This window comes from Mustela putorius, unplaced genomic scaffold (genome assembly GCF_011764305.1).
Source record: "Mustela putorius furo isolate JIRA1106 unplaced genomic scaffold, ASM1176430v1.1 tig00000421_pilon_pilon_pilon, whole genome shotgun sequence".
In the NCBI taxonomy this organism is placed as follows: domain Eukaryota; kingdom Metazoa; phylum Chordata; class Mammalia; order Carnivora; family Mustelidae; genus Mustela; species Mustela putorius.
Window position 1 is genome coordinate 11,457,433 of NW_025421375.1, and position 16,292 is coordinate 11,473,724.

Genomic DNA, 16,292 nt, shown 5'->3' on the forward strand with positions numbered 1-16,292 from the left:
AACTTTGTATTTTATTTAGTTATATACAAAAGTTTTGTATTACTTTGTATTATTTTATTTTAATTTTTATTTTATTATTTATTTATTTATTTGACAGAGAGCACAAGTAGGCAGAGAGGCAGACAGAAGACAGAGATAGAGAGGGGGAAGCAGGCTCCCAGCTGAAGCAGAGAGCCTGATGCGGCACTCAATCCCAGGACCCTGAGATCATGACCTGAGCTAAAGGCAGAGGCTTTAACCCACTGAGCCACCCAGGCGCCCCTTGTATTACTTTTTAAAGTACATCAACTGCATGAGGATAAGAACACTATCTTCTTTACACCTATACTCCCCCTGACCACTACACTCAATAAATATTTGCCAGAGAAATGACAGTTCAAGGTCATGCCCATTAAACATGCCAGAGAGGATAGTGTTTGTCTTGGTGCTCCTAGAAATTCTTTCCCAAAAGAGTTGAGGCTTAAGCTGGACTTTGAATAATTAATCAGAGTTGCCCAAGTGTGTTCCTGATATTAGAGATTATAGATTCTTGACACCAGATGAAAGAAAAGTTAACGAGAGGGAAAAGGATATGAAAGGAGGCCTTCAAGTCCGAAATTTGTATTTCTTAGTCGCAGAATTTAACCAACTGCCAAACCTCTGGAAAGCAGACATGGAGATGGAGGGCGTGCAGGTTGAGTTAGATATTTCTGCGTTCTGAGACTGCTAACAGCCAGGCATAAGGTCCTGAATGAAAGCGTGATAAACAGGCAGAGGGTGTGACTTGATCCTGCCCTCTTAGCACCAGGGGCATTGACTTTACTCATTCTAGATGAAAAGTTTTATTCTGCTTGGAGCAAAGTGTTTGATACATACTAATTTTTAATAAGTCTCTGTTACTCAGTTTTGGTTGCCACTTCATTAAAAACAACACATAAACATTTTTTTTTTATTAATTTTTTATTTTTTTTTTATTTTTTATAAACATATATTTTTATCCCCAGGGGTACAGGTCTGTGAATCACCAGGTTTACACACTTCACAGCACTCACCAAATCACATACCCTCCCCAATGTCCATAATCCCACCCCCTTCTCCCAAACCCCCTCCCCCCGGCAACCCTCAGTTTGTTTTGTGAGATTAAGAGTCACTTATGGTTTGTCTCCCTCCCAATCCCATCTTGTTTCATTTATTCTTCTTCTACCCACTTAAGCCTCCATGTTGCATCACCACTTCCTCATATCAGGGAGATCATATGATAGTTGTCTTTCTCTGCTTGACTTATTTCGCTAAGCATGATACGCTCTAGTTCCATCCATGTTGTCGCAAATGGCAAGATTTCATTTCTTTTGATGGCTGCATAGTATTCCATTGTGTATATATACCACATCTTCTTGATCCATTCATCTGTTGATGGACATCTAGGTTCTTTCCATAGTTTGGCTATTGTGGACATTGCTGCTATAAACATTCGGGTGCATGTGTCCCTTTGGATCACTACATTTGTATCTTTAGGGTAAATACCCAATAGTGCAATTGCTGGGTCATAGGGCAGTTCTATTTTCAACATTTTGAGGAACCTCCATGCTGTTTTCCAGAGTGGCTGCACCAGCTTGCATTCCCACCAACAGTGTAGGAGGGTTCCCCTTTCTCCGCATCCTCGCCAGCATCTGTCATTTCCTGACTTGTTGATTTTAGCCATTCTGACTGGTGTGAGGTGATATCTCATTGTGGTTTTGATTTGTATTTCCCTGATGCCGAGTGATATGGAGCACTTTTTCATGTGTCTGTTCGCCATCTGGATGTCTTCTTTGCAGAAATGTCTGTTCATGTCTTCTGCCCATTTCTTGATTGGATTATTTGTTCTTTGGGTGTTGAGTTTTGCTAAGTTCTTTATAGATTCTGGACACTAGTCCTTTATCTGATATATCATTTGCAAATATCTTCTCCCATTCTGTCAGTTGTCTTTTGATTTTGTTAACTGTTTCCTTTGCTGTGCAAAAGCTTTTGATCTTGATGAAATCCCAGTAGTTCATTTTTTCCCTTGCTTCCCTTGCCTTTTGCGTTGTTCCTAGGAAGATGTTGCTGCGGCAGAGGTCGAAGAGGTTGCTGCCCGTGTTCTCCTCAAGGATTTTGATGGATTCCTTTCGTACATTGAGGTCCTTCATCCATTTTGAGTCTATTTTTGTGTGTGGTGTAAGGAAATGGTCCAATTTCATTTTTCTGCATGTGGCTGTCCAATTTTCCCAGCACCATTTATTGAAGAGGCTGTCTTTTTTCCATTGGACATTCTTTCCTGCTTTGTCGAAGATTAGTTGACCATAGATTTGAGGGTCTATTTCTGGGCTCTCTATTCTGTTCCATTGATCTATGTGTCTGTTTTTGTGCCAGACAAGGATCCCACCAAAAAAGAGAGCTATAGACCGATATCCTTGATGAACACAGATGCGAAAATACTCAACAAAATACTAGCCAATAGGATTCAACAGTACATTAAAAAGATTATTCACCACGACCAAGTGGGATTTATTCCAGGGCTGCAAGGTTGGTTCAACATCCGCAAATCAGTCAATGTGATACAACACATCAATAAAAGAAAGAACAAGAACCATATGATACTCTCAATAGATGCTGAAAAAGCATTTGACAAAGTACAACATCCCTTCCTGATCAAAACTCTTCAAAGTGTAGGGATAGAGGGCACATACCTCAATATCATCAAAGCCATCTATGAAAAACCCACCGCAAATATCATTCTCAATGGAGAAAAACTGAAAGCTTTTCCGCTAAGGTCAGGAACACGGCAGGGATGTCCATTATCACCACTGCTATTCAACATCGTACTAGAGGTCCTAGCCTCAGCAATCAGACAACAAAAGGAAATTAAAGGCATCCAAATCGGCAAAGAAGAAGTCAAATTATCACTCTTCGCAGATGATATGATACTATATGTGGAAAACCCAAAAGACTCCACTCCAAAACTGCTAGAACTTATACAGGAATTCAGTAAAGTGTCAGGATATAAAATCAATGCACAGAAATCAGTTGCATTTCTCTACACCAACAGCAAGACAGAAGAAAGAGATATTAAGGAGTCAATCCCATTTACAATTGCATCCAAAACCATAAGATACCTAGGAATAAACCTAACCAAAGAGACACAGAATCTATACTCAGAAAACTATAAAGTACTCATGAAAGAAATTGAGGAAGACACAAAGAAATGGAAAAATGTTCCATGCTCCTGGATTGGAAGAATAAATATTGTGAAAATGTCTATGCTACCTAAAGCAATCTACACATTTAATGCAATTCCTATCAAAGTACCATCCATCTTTTTCAAAGAAATGGAACAAATAATTCTAAAATTTATATGGAACCAGAAAAGACCTCGAATAGCCAAAGGGATATTGAAAAAGAAAGCCAACGTTGGTGGCATCACAATTCCGGACTTCAAGCTCTATTACAAAGCTGTCATCATCAAGACAGCATGGTACACATAAACTTTTAAAGCAGGTAAGAAAATATAGTTACTCATGTTTTAGTTTATTATTAGAAATAGAACATGCGAAAAATGAATTTGCTATGTCCAAACACAGTTAGGGAAAGGAACTGAGTGGGACCTGGATAAAAGGAAGTGAAGATAAATCAGAATGCTGTTACTTACTTTACTTTCCAGAAATCATTAAGTTCACAAAGGCAATAAGGAATCTTCCTTTTTAAGGCCTGGGTTTTCCTTTTTGTTTCCAGAATTGAACTTTAAATTTGCATTACAAAGTCTGTAATTGGAAGTATAACTTGCAAATATGAGCTGCTTTCCACTTTAATTTCCATGAAAACTAAGAATCAATCTGTGGAAATAAAGTCTATGGAGATTTCTTAAAATGTATACATCATTTTGGCTTATAAAACTTCTGCGTGTAGTTTGTAAGATGCTCAGAGAAATAAAACATTTTAAACTGATTTGTCATCAAGTTATAGGCATATTTCCCATTGACTTAGGACATTTTCTAGCTGGCAGGAACATTACAGATTATGAAACCCCATTACTTCAGTTGGCAGTGGGACTTGGGACACAACAAGGTGAAGTAAGCTTGACAGCTGGGGCTAAGGGAGGGCTCCTAGACCTGTCAACCTCATAGACTCTGTCCACTAGTATAGTCTGGTGTAGTTGCCAGTGCAAATTGCTTTGCTGATACTTAGGAGTCCAGACTTTTTATCCAATGATCTCCTTACAAGCACTTTACCTTTTTCCTGCACAATATATAAAAGACAAAGATAACTATTCATTTCTTAAAGGATTGTTGTGAGAATTAAATGAATGCTTCATCCTGAAGCATGATAAGAGATCATCAATACATGCATTTATTTAAAAAATGATAGATTTCTTTGTTGACTTTCATCATCATTATATTAAATTAACATATAATATTTTATAGTTAACAAATCTGCTGTATATGTGTGTGTGTGTGTATATTGCTTTATGATCTACTTACGCTTCCTAGTGCAAAGGAATATTCAAATAAAGGAAATTAATCAATCTCCAAACAAAGGAGGGAATTACAGAACAGGAGTGCAAAGGGAAACAGTACCTCAGAGATCGTGATCAAGTTTTTCAGGGGTTTTGAGGGATATGGAGTCGATGATGTGACAAGCAATATGGCAAGGCTCAGGAGATCTCCTTTTTTTATAATGTAACAAATGACTGAATGGCTTTGTCGAGGATATTTGAGAACACCACACACATTGATGTGCAAGTGCAATTTCCCAAGCATTTTCCTTTTCACTATTCTCCATGCGTTGCTGTGATGATTTTATTCATATTCTGTTTATTGTCTGTTCTCCTCCAAAGACTTCAAAAAAATCCTCAAAGTAAACATAATCCTCTAAATCACCATGCAAAGTATGTAGAGTTGCAATTATTTCATTAAAATTCTAATTAAATTAAAAAGAAAATCAACAACAAACTTAAGCATCCTGTGACTACTGATGGGAAAAGTGACTCTGGTTTTAAACCCTTATTGAAATATTGGGGAGCAGGGAGGGAGGAGATGATATGAAGCAGACAAAAAGCCAGAATCACAAAGTATGTCGTAAAGAACAAAACAAAACAACAAAATGTTTCTTTTGCCTAGCCGTCATGGTTTGCATTTGGATAATATTTGCAACAGTTTCTTTCTTTTCTTTTTTGTTTCTTTCTTTCTTTCTTCTTTTCTTTCTTTGTTTCTTTCTTTGTTTCTTTCTTTCTTTCTTTCTTTCTTTCTTTCTTTCTTTCTTTCTTTCTTTAAGATTTATTTGTTTTAGAGAGACAACATGAGCAGAAGGGCAAAGGGAGAGGGAGAGAGAATCTCAAGCAGATTCCCGGCTGATCACAGGCCAGCATGAGTCTCGATCTTAGGACCCTGAAATCATGACCCAAGCTGAAACCAAGAGTTGGCCGCTTAACCAACGGTGTCAGCCAGGCTTTCTTGGAACATTTGCAAAGCATTTTTTCGTCTGTCATTTCATTTAATGTAGACATGATGGACCTGTGGCTTCACTATCATCCTCTTTTGTTGCTAAAAGTGTTTGAGAGTCAAATGGTAGATAATTTCAGGATTTGTTGAAAATATCAGATCTGGGACTCAGGTTTCTGAACGCTTTCCTTTTTTTTTTCTTTCTTCCAACTGTGTAGTATATAATCACTTTATGGCATAAATTCAGAGTATACTTAGGTCTAGAGAGATTAGCTTTTTATACAAGTCCAGAGTTACATGGAGAGTGAGATGGAGATTTCCCTAGAGAAGGGACAAATAAAAAGTCTGCCCTTCTAGATGGGTGTGGCCCTAGGGAATGTGCCTAGAAGAGGAAGGGTGCTGTGGTATAACATCCTTTCCTCCAGGTTGACATGACCCAGAGTCAGGATTCAGGCTTGGATAGTGGCTTGTGGCTGAGTTTTTGTATGACGTGCAGCCACATTCAGTGGGTTCATTCTCTTCTATCTTAACTTTCCTGCCTGGGGCACCTGGGTGGCTCAGTGAGTTAAACCTCTGCCTTCAGCTCAGGTCATGGTCTCAGGATCCTGGGACCCAGCCAAGCATAAGGCTTTCTGCTCAGTAGGGAGCCTGCTTTCCCTTTTTTCTCTCCCTGCCTCTCTGCCTGCTTGTGATCTCTCTCTGTCGAATAAATAAATAAAATCCTTGACTTTCCTGCCCTGTCATCTTTTGTTTTGTTTGGATCTCCAGTTAAACTTCAGGGAGAGAAAAACAAAAAATTCTTGGGCTGACACAAGAATAAAGTGATCACAGAAAAGTCAGTGTTGTCTGATTTTTCTGAAATTAAGTTATTTCAATAAATTAAAGATTCAGACCTCCATTATCCTGGATTGAGATCATGCTTTTGTGATCTTAGGCAAACAAGGCCCACCTGTTAGAATACAGCTTGCTTCTTATTATTTCTCAAAGGTTAGACCCGCCAGTCAACAGGGGGAATGCATATCATACGATGTAGTGGATGAAAGAAAGCATAATCTTCCTGAAATATTTCACCAGAATTTTCCAGGTTATCACATTTAAGTAGCCTTTTTAAAAATGAAAATGACTTATCTGGGAACTAAGTGATTCAGAATTTTCTGTTGATGAATGTTGATTCAGAAAATGCAAGGTTTGTGGTGAAAATGATTATACATAACCTAAGGGCATATGTAGTTGTCACTCGAATGTATTTTACTTTGTTTTATCTCCTTGAGAACCTAGTTTCATGAAGAAATCATATATAAACAGTACCACATTGTAAAATTAATTATGTTAATTTTGAATCACAATCACTAATTGATGAAGCTAGTGGTTTGAGACCTAGTAGCCATTGCCATTCTGCGATATAAAGTTAAAGAAAAATTACACTGGATACTTGTTAAGTGTTACCAGTTTTTCAAAATATTTCTATCAATTTACACTTCCATCACTTGTATATAAAAGCAATGTATGAGAATTCAGATTACTCTACGTCATCATCCGTATTTTGTATTAGCCATCTTTTAATTTTTATTCAGGTTCTTGTGTAAAGTATCTCATTTGGCTTTAATTTACATTTCTGCAATAATTAATACTGAGTGGCTTTTCACAAACTTACTGGAGGTTAGAATAGCTTATATGTGAAATACCTGTTCAAATCTTTCAGCCATTTTCTAAAATTTAAGTCTTCCTGTTATTTATTATTGATTTATGGGAATTCTTTACATATTTTTGTATTAGTTCTTTCTTTATTAGATGTATTTCCTAAATCTTCTTCAATCATATTCTGTTTGACATTTTCACTCTCTTAATATTTATTAATTTAATTTTTTATGAACAGATGTTCTTAGCTTTGATGTATTCCTAAATCGCAATTGTTTCCTTTATGGCTGGATGATTCTGTGTCTTATTAAAAGATCTTTGACTAGCATACGTTAGGAAAATTTTCTGCTATTTTATGTTCCAGAACGCGTATTATTTTACCTAGAATTTATTTTTATATATAGTGTGAGGTAGGGGTTTTTACCCACTTTTAATATCCAGAATGTGGGTACAAGGCAGTAAACTTTATGGCAGTACAGTTTGCTTCTATTTTACACCTTGACATTTTCAAATGTGCATATCACTTTCAGTTGTGGTATTGCTCATGCTCAATGAAATAATTATTTTTCTATGTTGTGGTGATTGTATTGATGATTATCCTTGGTCATCTCTTGAATACTGCAGAGAACTTTAGTATATAAATTCTTTCAAAATTCTTTCTGGCGCATCTATCTATCTTTGTCTTTGCCTTACAAAGGTCTTTGCTTTAGCAAAAGGTTTCTTTTTTTTTCTTCTTCCTTTCATAGTATAGATAATATGGATTTTGAGAATAATTATCTTTTCAGCGTTTTCTAATGAATAGAAGAAATGTCCACATCCAAATCCTCCTTCTCAGCTGCTGATAAGATTAATATACTGATTAACACCTTTTCCAAGTTGGACTGGAGGTGAAAGTAATTCCATTTGGCAAAGCCTCATCCCATTTGCTGACATCTTCATTAACCTCCCTGATAAGGAAACCATTTCACAATACAAATTTCTCAAGGCTGGAGATTTTATCTTCACAGAGTCACCTAACAATACTAATTTGAAGTATGAAACATGCCAGTTCAATTGCTTCAATAATTTCACTGTGCTCTATCCTTTTATTTTTCCTTTTTAAAAGGCTGACAAAAAGAAACCATTTACTTCACACTCACTAGTAAGACCTGATTTTCAAAAGGACATTTCACATTTTCAGAAAAGAAGCTGCAGAGATATAGTTTAAAGTGAATAGTAAGGGAGAAACAAATGGATAAAAATCAGCAAAAAGAGAAAGTAATACCATACTGTCTGGAGCTTTATTAAACAAGAAATAAATCTTAGACATTTACCAGAAGTTTGCATTTCAGCCATGTACCCTTTCTTTTGTACAGTAAGTTCTTATTAAATGAAAAAATGCCAATGTTTTATTTTTATCTTACAATCAGTTGAATAAGAAATTTTTAAACAGAATAACTTTGGCTTTTATAACTACATGACATTTCCTCTCTTTATGGTAGTTTTTCCACAGTGTCTATTGTCTGTTCCTCAAAAGCAGTTTTTAATTGGACTTCTAGAAATCTTTAAAGTCATCATGATTTGTCATGTTTGTCAATTTTGATGGTATAAATATGTCCCTGTGACTGATGTGGACGGCACACAAGATGTCACTGCATGCAGAATTGGGAGGAAATGCGCAATATACATCATTACATAGGTTTTGATGTTTGGCTACAATTGATGTAGATGACCTTAAATCACAGAGGTTAGTAAACAGTAGGTATTTCAGTATATATTTAGTATATATTGCAGTACGTGTGTGTGTGTCTATTTTAGAATATATAGAGATTGTGTTTTTTATTACCATGTTTGTTTATATATTTTCTAATAAGTAGCCATGTTTTACAACTGCCTTGTGAGGTTCTTTTAAAAAAAAATTAAAGATCTATTTGGGAGTGTGTGTGCAAGAGTGAGCATATGGTGGGGGAAGGGCAGAGGGAGAGGGAGAGAGAGAAATTCAAGCAGACTCTGCACTGAACATAGGGCCCTCTACAGGGATGATCTCATGCCCCTAAAATCATGACCCAAGCCAAAACCAGGAATTGGAGGCTCAAAACACTGTGCCATCCAGGTGCCCTCGCTTTGCAGTTCTTTAAAAACTAATCATTTCTTGGGCGGGCACCTGGGTGGCTCAGTTGGTTAAGTTGCTGCCTTTGGGTCAGATCACAATCTTAGGGTCTTGGGATCGAGCCCCAGATTGGGGGGAGGTGCTTCTTCCTCTCCTCCCTGTTTGTGCTTTCTCTTGCTCTCTCTCTTTCAAATAAATAAAATCTATTTTAGAAATTAAAAAAAAATATTCAAGTCCGAAGAAAAGATGTGGCTCAGTTCTAGCACACAACTTGTTTATGCCTGTGGTCAAAACAGATAACAGCAATAATTTTTCAGTAAAAGCTTGCAAGACTTGTAAAAATCTTATGAGGGGGAAATCCAACACTCTTCTAGATTTTTAGCTGCCTAGCAAAGTCTTGATTTTGTCTCATGGTAGAAAACCCCTGTCCATGTTCTGGGAGGACTGTAGTCCTGAATGTCCAGAGTATGAACCACAAGGAGACTCCTAGATAAGGTCTCAAAATGCATCATCCCTAGAACTCCAGTCGTCAGAGAATTCAGCCTGAGGGTCCCTGACTAGAGGACCCTGAGAGAGGTTAGGGTGTTGGGCAGAGAAGAATTAGAAACGTAGCTATAATGTTCGTTCATCTGTGTCCTATGCCCTTTCTGGAAACATTATTATACTACCACCTGAGCAAAGTCTGCAGATGCTCTACCTGAAAAGATATGGTTTCAGTCAGATTTTAAAACCTCGGTATGTTTTAGAATCATTTAAAACACAAATCTCTGGACCCAGCTCCCAGAATTTCTGATTTCGTGGGTATCTTCTGACCCCTAAGAATCTGCATGTCTGCCAAGCTCCTTGGTGAGGCTGTTTCAGATCTTGGGGACCACATTTTGAAAATCAATTAGTATTCTTTAGTTTCATTCTCTCACCATGAAAAGTGAACCCCATAATGAACAGAGAATTGGACATTCATTTATTGTATATCTTTATCAGTGAACTATAGTTCCCTTGTATTACAGAGTCTGAACCAAGTTTTACGTGATGGAGATCCTAACTAGCTAATCTTGGCCATAACAATTCCTTATTCTATTTTCCCCTTCCCCCATTTTTTAAAATAGAGACAATAGGGGCACCTGGGTGACTGAGTCAGTTAAGTGTCTGTCTTTGGCTCAGGTCATGAACTCCGGGTCCTGGATAGAGTCCTGCATCGGGCTACCTGCTCAATGGGGAGCCCGCTTCTCCATCTTCTCCCCGCCTGTGCTCTCTCTGTCTCTGTCACTATCTTGGCCTCTTGCAAATAAATAAAATCTTAAAAAAAAAGAAAGAAAGAAATACAACAAATATTTTCTAAGTGGTGGTGCTTTCTCTCTTCTTTTCCTTTTACTTCTTTCTTTCCTCTTACCTTCCCATTTTGTTCCTGACTGACTGCTCTATCCTCCCATCCCTGCCCCTTCCCTCACCTTTCCTCCACAGTTCTCCGTTTCCCTTTGATCCTCTCTTCCATTTCTTGCTCCCCTCCCTCTTCCTCAAGCCTTTTATCATTCCCTCTCCACAGTTATTCTCATAAATGACAGTGCTTTCTCCTGCCCTAGTGGCTATTAAGATCTATCCCCTACTTATCACATTAGTGCCTACATTGAAAACTATTTGTTGTAGTATTCTGTAAATCCTTTTATTTGTAAAAATGTAGAATTGTGACTTTACATGAACAAAATAACACATGTGTACTTAGTGAAGCATGCTCTAGTATCTACTTTTAAAATAGTTTAAAGAGACATGAGGGTAGGAAAGGGTAAAGTAGTTTTAAAGTTCTTTTCTATTCTCCCAGATATCTAAATAATAATGTTACATATACCATATACTGATATATTATAGGCATTTACTATAGAAATATACTATAATGATAATTTCTGAGTATACTATTACCTGAATAGCAGTGCCCAAGAGTTACTAGACATGTTGTGAATCAGAAAAAGGAGAGTGGAAATCAGACATTTGAGATGTTTTTTGTTTGTTTGTTTGTTTAAAAAAACATGTTTTTGATTGCAAGGGAAAAAAAATAAAGTTAGTTGTTCTTTTCATTGAAGAATTGTCCAGATTCTGACATTTGGATCCATAGACCCAGGAAAGGAGACTGGATAAGAAGTCAACAGACTAAACAGCCATTTGTTTCCCAGGAGTTGCAAAAAAGATAACAACTACTGATTTTATCTCTCTGGCTTTAGTCGTTGACTTAAGAAACCTAGAAGGGATTGGCCAGCGGGAAGGACTGAGTCACTAACTCCAGCAAGGTTGTATTCATCTGGGGCAGTGGGGTGATGGAGGACGACAGTAGATTTGAGGCGAGCCCACGTCTCTGTTTGCTAGTTCACACAGGGATTCACACATCCAGTCTGCTCAAATAATTTTTGAATTGTCAGTTGTTGAGTACTCTTTGTGGATTAACAAAATGTTGATAATTTTATATTATTTCAGCTGTATTTAGGAGGGCTGGGAATGATAGGTCCTAAAATAAATCATCTGAGTGATTATAGATAGAGATTGTGGTATATACTTGGCTGGATTTAGAAAAAGATGTGAAAAATTTTTATGTAAACCATTAGACTTCTTTCTGAAAATAACTATATTTTAACACATGCATTCTATTAGATTGTTATGGCACATCACTGTAACATTCTTGTAAACTACTTCCTTAGCAATTAATATAGACTAATCACTGGTTTATTGGTCCTGTGGCCCAATACTCCTGAGCATTTGTGCAATATAGTATATATAGAGAGTATTGTGTTTTAGCACACGCTAGCAATCTCCTAGAGCTGATGTAATAAAATACTACCAACTGGATAGTTTAAAATATCAGAAATTTGCAGATTTTGGCAGACGTGGTTCCTTCCAGAGGTCTGAGGGAGAATCTATTCCATATATTTCTTCTACTTTTGGTAACTTCCAGCACTCTTTGGTGATCCTTGGTTTGTAGATGAATTACTTCAATTTCTTTCTCCATCTTCACATGACGTTCTTCCCTCTCGGTATCTTTATGTTTTCACAACACCTTCTTAATGGGATGGTGGCCATTAATTTAATCTAGAGAGCCTTCATCTTCCTAACTAATTACAACTACACACATCTTATTTCCAAATAAGGTCACATTCTGAAGTTCCAGGAACTTGTGACTTTTGAGAGAACTCTGTTCGACTCAGAATGAAATCCTAACCAAATACTATCAAAGATTACCAAAGAAGAATGTATATGATGGGTGCCAAGTATCATATATGAAGAATAGACATATATGCTAAAATTTCCTCTGACTTGTTGCAAATACATAAATGTTTGGGCACTGTAAAGAAGGCTACTGTTCTGGAAGCCAGATCTTATGTGCCCATCACTGCTAAGCCCCATATATACCTAGTTAGTACTTTAATAAGTATTAATAAGTATTGACTATACTTAGTCAATACTTTAATAATTATGTTTTTTTAATGCAACAGAATATTTTTCAGCTCTAGTAGCTCTGTACTTTTTTTTTGCCTTTCTTCTTTCACCCTACTAGAATATTTGACCCTCTTTTTGACATTTTGTTGCAAATGAAATTGTTTTCAGGCTTAATGTCCTTCAAAGAATCCCTGCCTGTATTATTTACTTATTACCTACCCTCCTATACCAAGTAACATTCCATTGTACATTTTTTAAGTCCCTCACATGGATATACACTATGGAGCAAGATGTTCGCTTGTTTTTTGTGTTTAACTATACCATTATAGTTGGACAGAGTTCTGAGAATATGTAAGAAAAGGTTGATTATTTCTGATTTCAAATAGCAGGAAAATATGAAATACAAAGCAACTTCTGTAAAGAATCACACAGTGATATGGAGTGTTATTTGTGCCATGAGTAATGGTCAAGTTTCTTAAAACTCACACCTTTGATATCTTACATTTTGTAGAATTCTGTATACTGCCTATTAAATTCTAGAATATATAATGTTTTGAAATGGTCATGAAAATACAATCATACTCTAAATTTTTCAATGATTACTAAAAATTTTTTACTGGAATATGTAAAATGGGAATGGTACCCAACCATGTTGTTGAATATATCCTAAACTCCATTTCCAAGATGATGATAATAGGAATTAAAAATAGCACAAGGGTTTTAAATTTACGTTGTTAATGATTTAAAGAGTGAGATTCCTTAATTATTTGATACTCTGACAAGGTCTTTTGGACTTCTCTCTTCAGGTATAGCTTTTAGAACATATGGGGGAAGGCTTTTGATGTGGGTTTCCTGCTTCCTTATTATGATAGAAATTCTAAGACGATGTCTCAAGTGCCAGTAATTTGGTGATTCTGCTGGTAAAAAAATAATATTTTATAAAATAACAGTTTTGGGAAATTATTTCAAACATGGCATTTCTGCAAAAGTCAGTAGCCAGCTTCTTAGTACCTAAATGATGTGTATATATGAGGGATAGAGGAAGAAAGAGATACAGAGAGAGAGGGACAAACTCGTGCATGTGTTGGGGCGGTTGATAGGTGGAGGGGTAGGGAGGTGCTTTTTTATCCAGTGCCCACTTAGTAGGACAGTGGTGTTAGAAGAACAGTTTTAATTTTTATTGGGAATATGATTTCTGTACAGATGTGGTTTAAAACTGAAGTTTAGATTAAATATATCTGCTGTGTTATTAAAAACTAAAGGCATTTATTACATAGTTAGAAATTGAATTGCCATCTAAAATATCTGAAAAGTATCAGTTCAGCTATAGCAACTTTTATTAATGGAATTAAAAGACACTTTTAATATCTTCCAGAAATACATATGCTATTGCAACCTTATTTTGAAGGAATACCCTTTAAGAATACATTCACCATCTCCTCAATTTGCTAAAATGCTGCAGTTGATACATTCTCAGCTTTCCACTTTGGGGTCTCCTTGCTAAGATACTCTTAAAGATACTATGGCTCATTTTTCCTGTAGACACAGGTGCATATTGACTTTACACATCCATTTTAATTTAAGTTTCTTGTAAAATAGACACTGTGAGGGATAACACTGCAAGAAACATAACTAAAAAAAAGCATTGTGATTTTTTTGCTGAGGAAAAATTCATAATATTTGATAGACAGGTTTTTGGAGAACATGCTCATCAAGTTTTTAATAGGTGATTGTGATGTCTTTCTTTGCTCTTGTTGAAAGTTTCTGTGTAAAATGAAATAAAAATTCACATATATTCTGGGTTTTCTTATTTCCTTTATAAAGACTAGAATCTTTGAGACACATTAATACCCCTGAGACACTATAAGGAAATTATACTATAATGATCTATCCTAACTCTTTTTCTCTGTTTTTCTCCTTCCTTATTGGACTTTCAGCTCTTCCTGTCCTCTGTATTTGATATATTTTTGATTTTGGCGGGAACCTCCATAATATTTTCCAGAGTAGCTGAACAAGTTTGCACTCCCACTAATAGAGCCTGAGGGTTTCTTTTTTCTTCCCCCCACATCCTTACGAACATTTGTTGTTTCTTGTGTGTTGTTTTTTTTTTTTTCTTTTTAGCTATTCTTTCAGGTGTGAAGTGATACCTAATTGTGATCTTGATTTGCATTTCCCTGATAGTGATGTCTTCTTTGGAGACATCCAAAGATAGATATGTCTTCCTTGGAGAAATGTCTGTTTGTGTCTTCTGCCCATTTTTAAATTAGGTTATTTGTTATTTGGGCATTGAGTTGTATAAGTTCTTTATGTATTTTGAATATTAATCCTCTATCAGATATGTCATTTGCAAATATCTTCTCCCATTTAGTAGATTTTCTTTTGGTTTTATTGATTGTTTCCTTTACTCTGAAAAGTTTTTATTTTGATGTAGTCCCAATAGTTAATTTTTTGCTTTCATTTCCCTTGCCTTCAGAACACATATCTTGGAAAATGTTGCTATGGCTAATGTGAGAGAAATTACTGCTGTGCTCTCTTCTAGGAGTTTATGGTTTCAGATCTCACATTTAGGTCTGTAATTCATTTTTAGTTTATTTTTGTGTGTGGTTAAAGAAAGTGGCTCATGGAGCACCTGGATTGCTCAGTGGGTTAAGCCTCTGCCTTCAGCTCAGGTCATGATTCCAGGGTCCTGGGATCAAGACCCACATCTGGCTCTCAGCTTGGTGGGGACTTGTGATCTCTGTCTGTCAAATAAATAAATAAAATCTTAAAAGAAGAAGAAGAAGAAGAAGTGGTCCAGTTTCATTCTTTGGAAAGTTCTCCTTAGCAGAATTTGTTGTTGTTGTTGATCTTTAGTTCCTAAATAATTTTCTTAAAATGCTGAAAATATTGATTTAATTTTCATTTTTCAAAGCATAGCATCTTTAAGTGATTTCTGGAAAATATTGTGACATGAACGTAGTTTTGCTTCTTTCTTCCTAACCTGATTGAAATGATTAAGGGGAAATAAACAGCAGGGCAAGGATTCATCAGCATTGAGAGCTAGTGAAGGATATTAAATACACGTTAAGAATTGCACAGAAGCAATACGTACTCAAAGGAAAGAAGTACAGAAAATTCTTGAATTTTACAGAGACTCTAAATCAGAGCAGTAATTAGGCTGTATATGAAGGAAGGCCCTAAGAAACAGAGATCCTTAATGAATATTTCAATAGAACTGGTTAGTAGAATTGTGAGGGCCTATGCTTTCTTTGTATGATTGTACAGGTGACTTTTTTTCATTTGAATTTTATTGAGTTTCCTGCATATTTCAATAATGAAGATAAAATGTTTTATAATTAAGAAAATGTATTTTGGTTGTATGAAAAAACTGATAGTGAACAAGTCCTGGTTTAATAAATTTGTTAAAATTCTATGATGTCCTCTGAAGGAAAATGATGCAGATTATCTGAAGTTTTCTCTTATTTTCGAAGTCAAGAGTTAAAATAATAGAATCCTTTCCTTATCCTGGTCACTTCTATTGATTTTGATCCCAGCTTTGGCCGGTGTAAAAAGGTATGTAAGTTACCTCTTCATCAATCTGATAGGTAAAACCATAGTGGCAGACAAAAGTGTCAACTTGTTGAAATTTTTGAGGAAAAACTCTTAACACTGTAATGAAAAAGAATGCTCGAAGAGGCATTAACATGAAATAACTAAGTATATGATTGAAT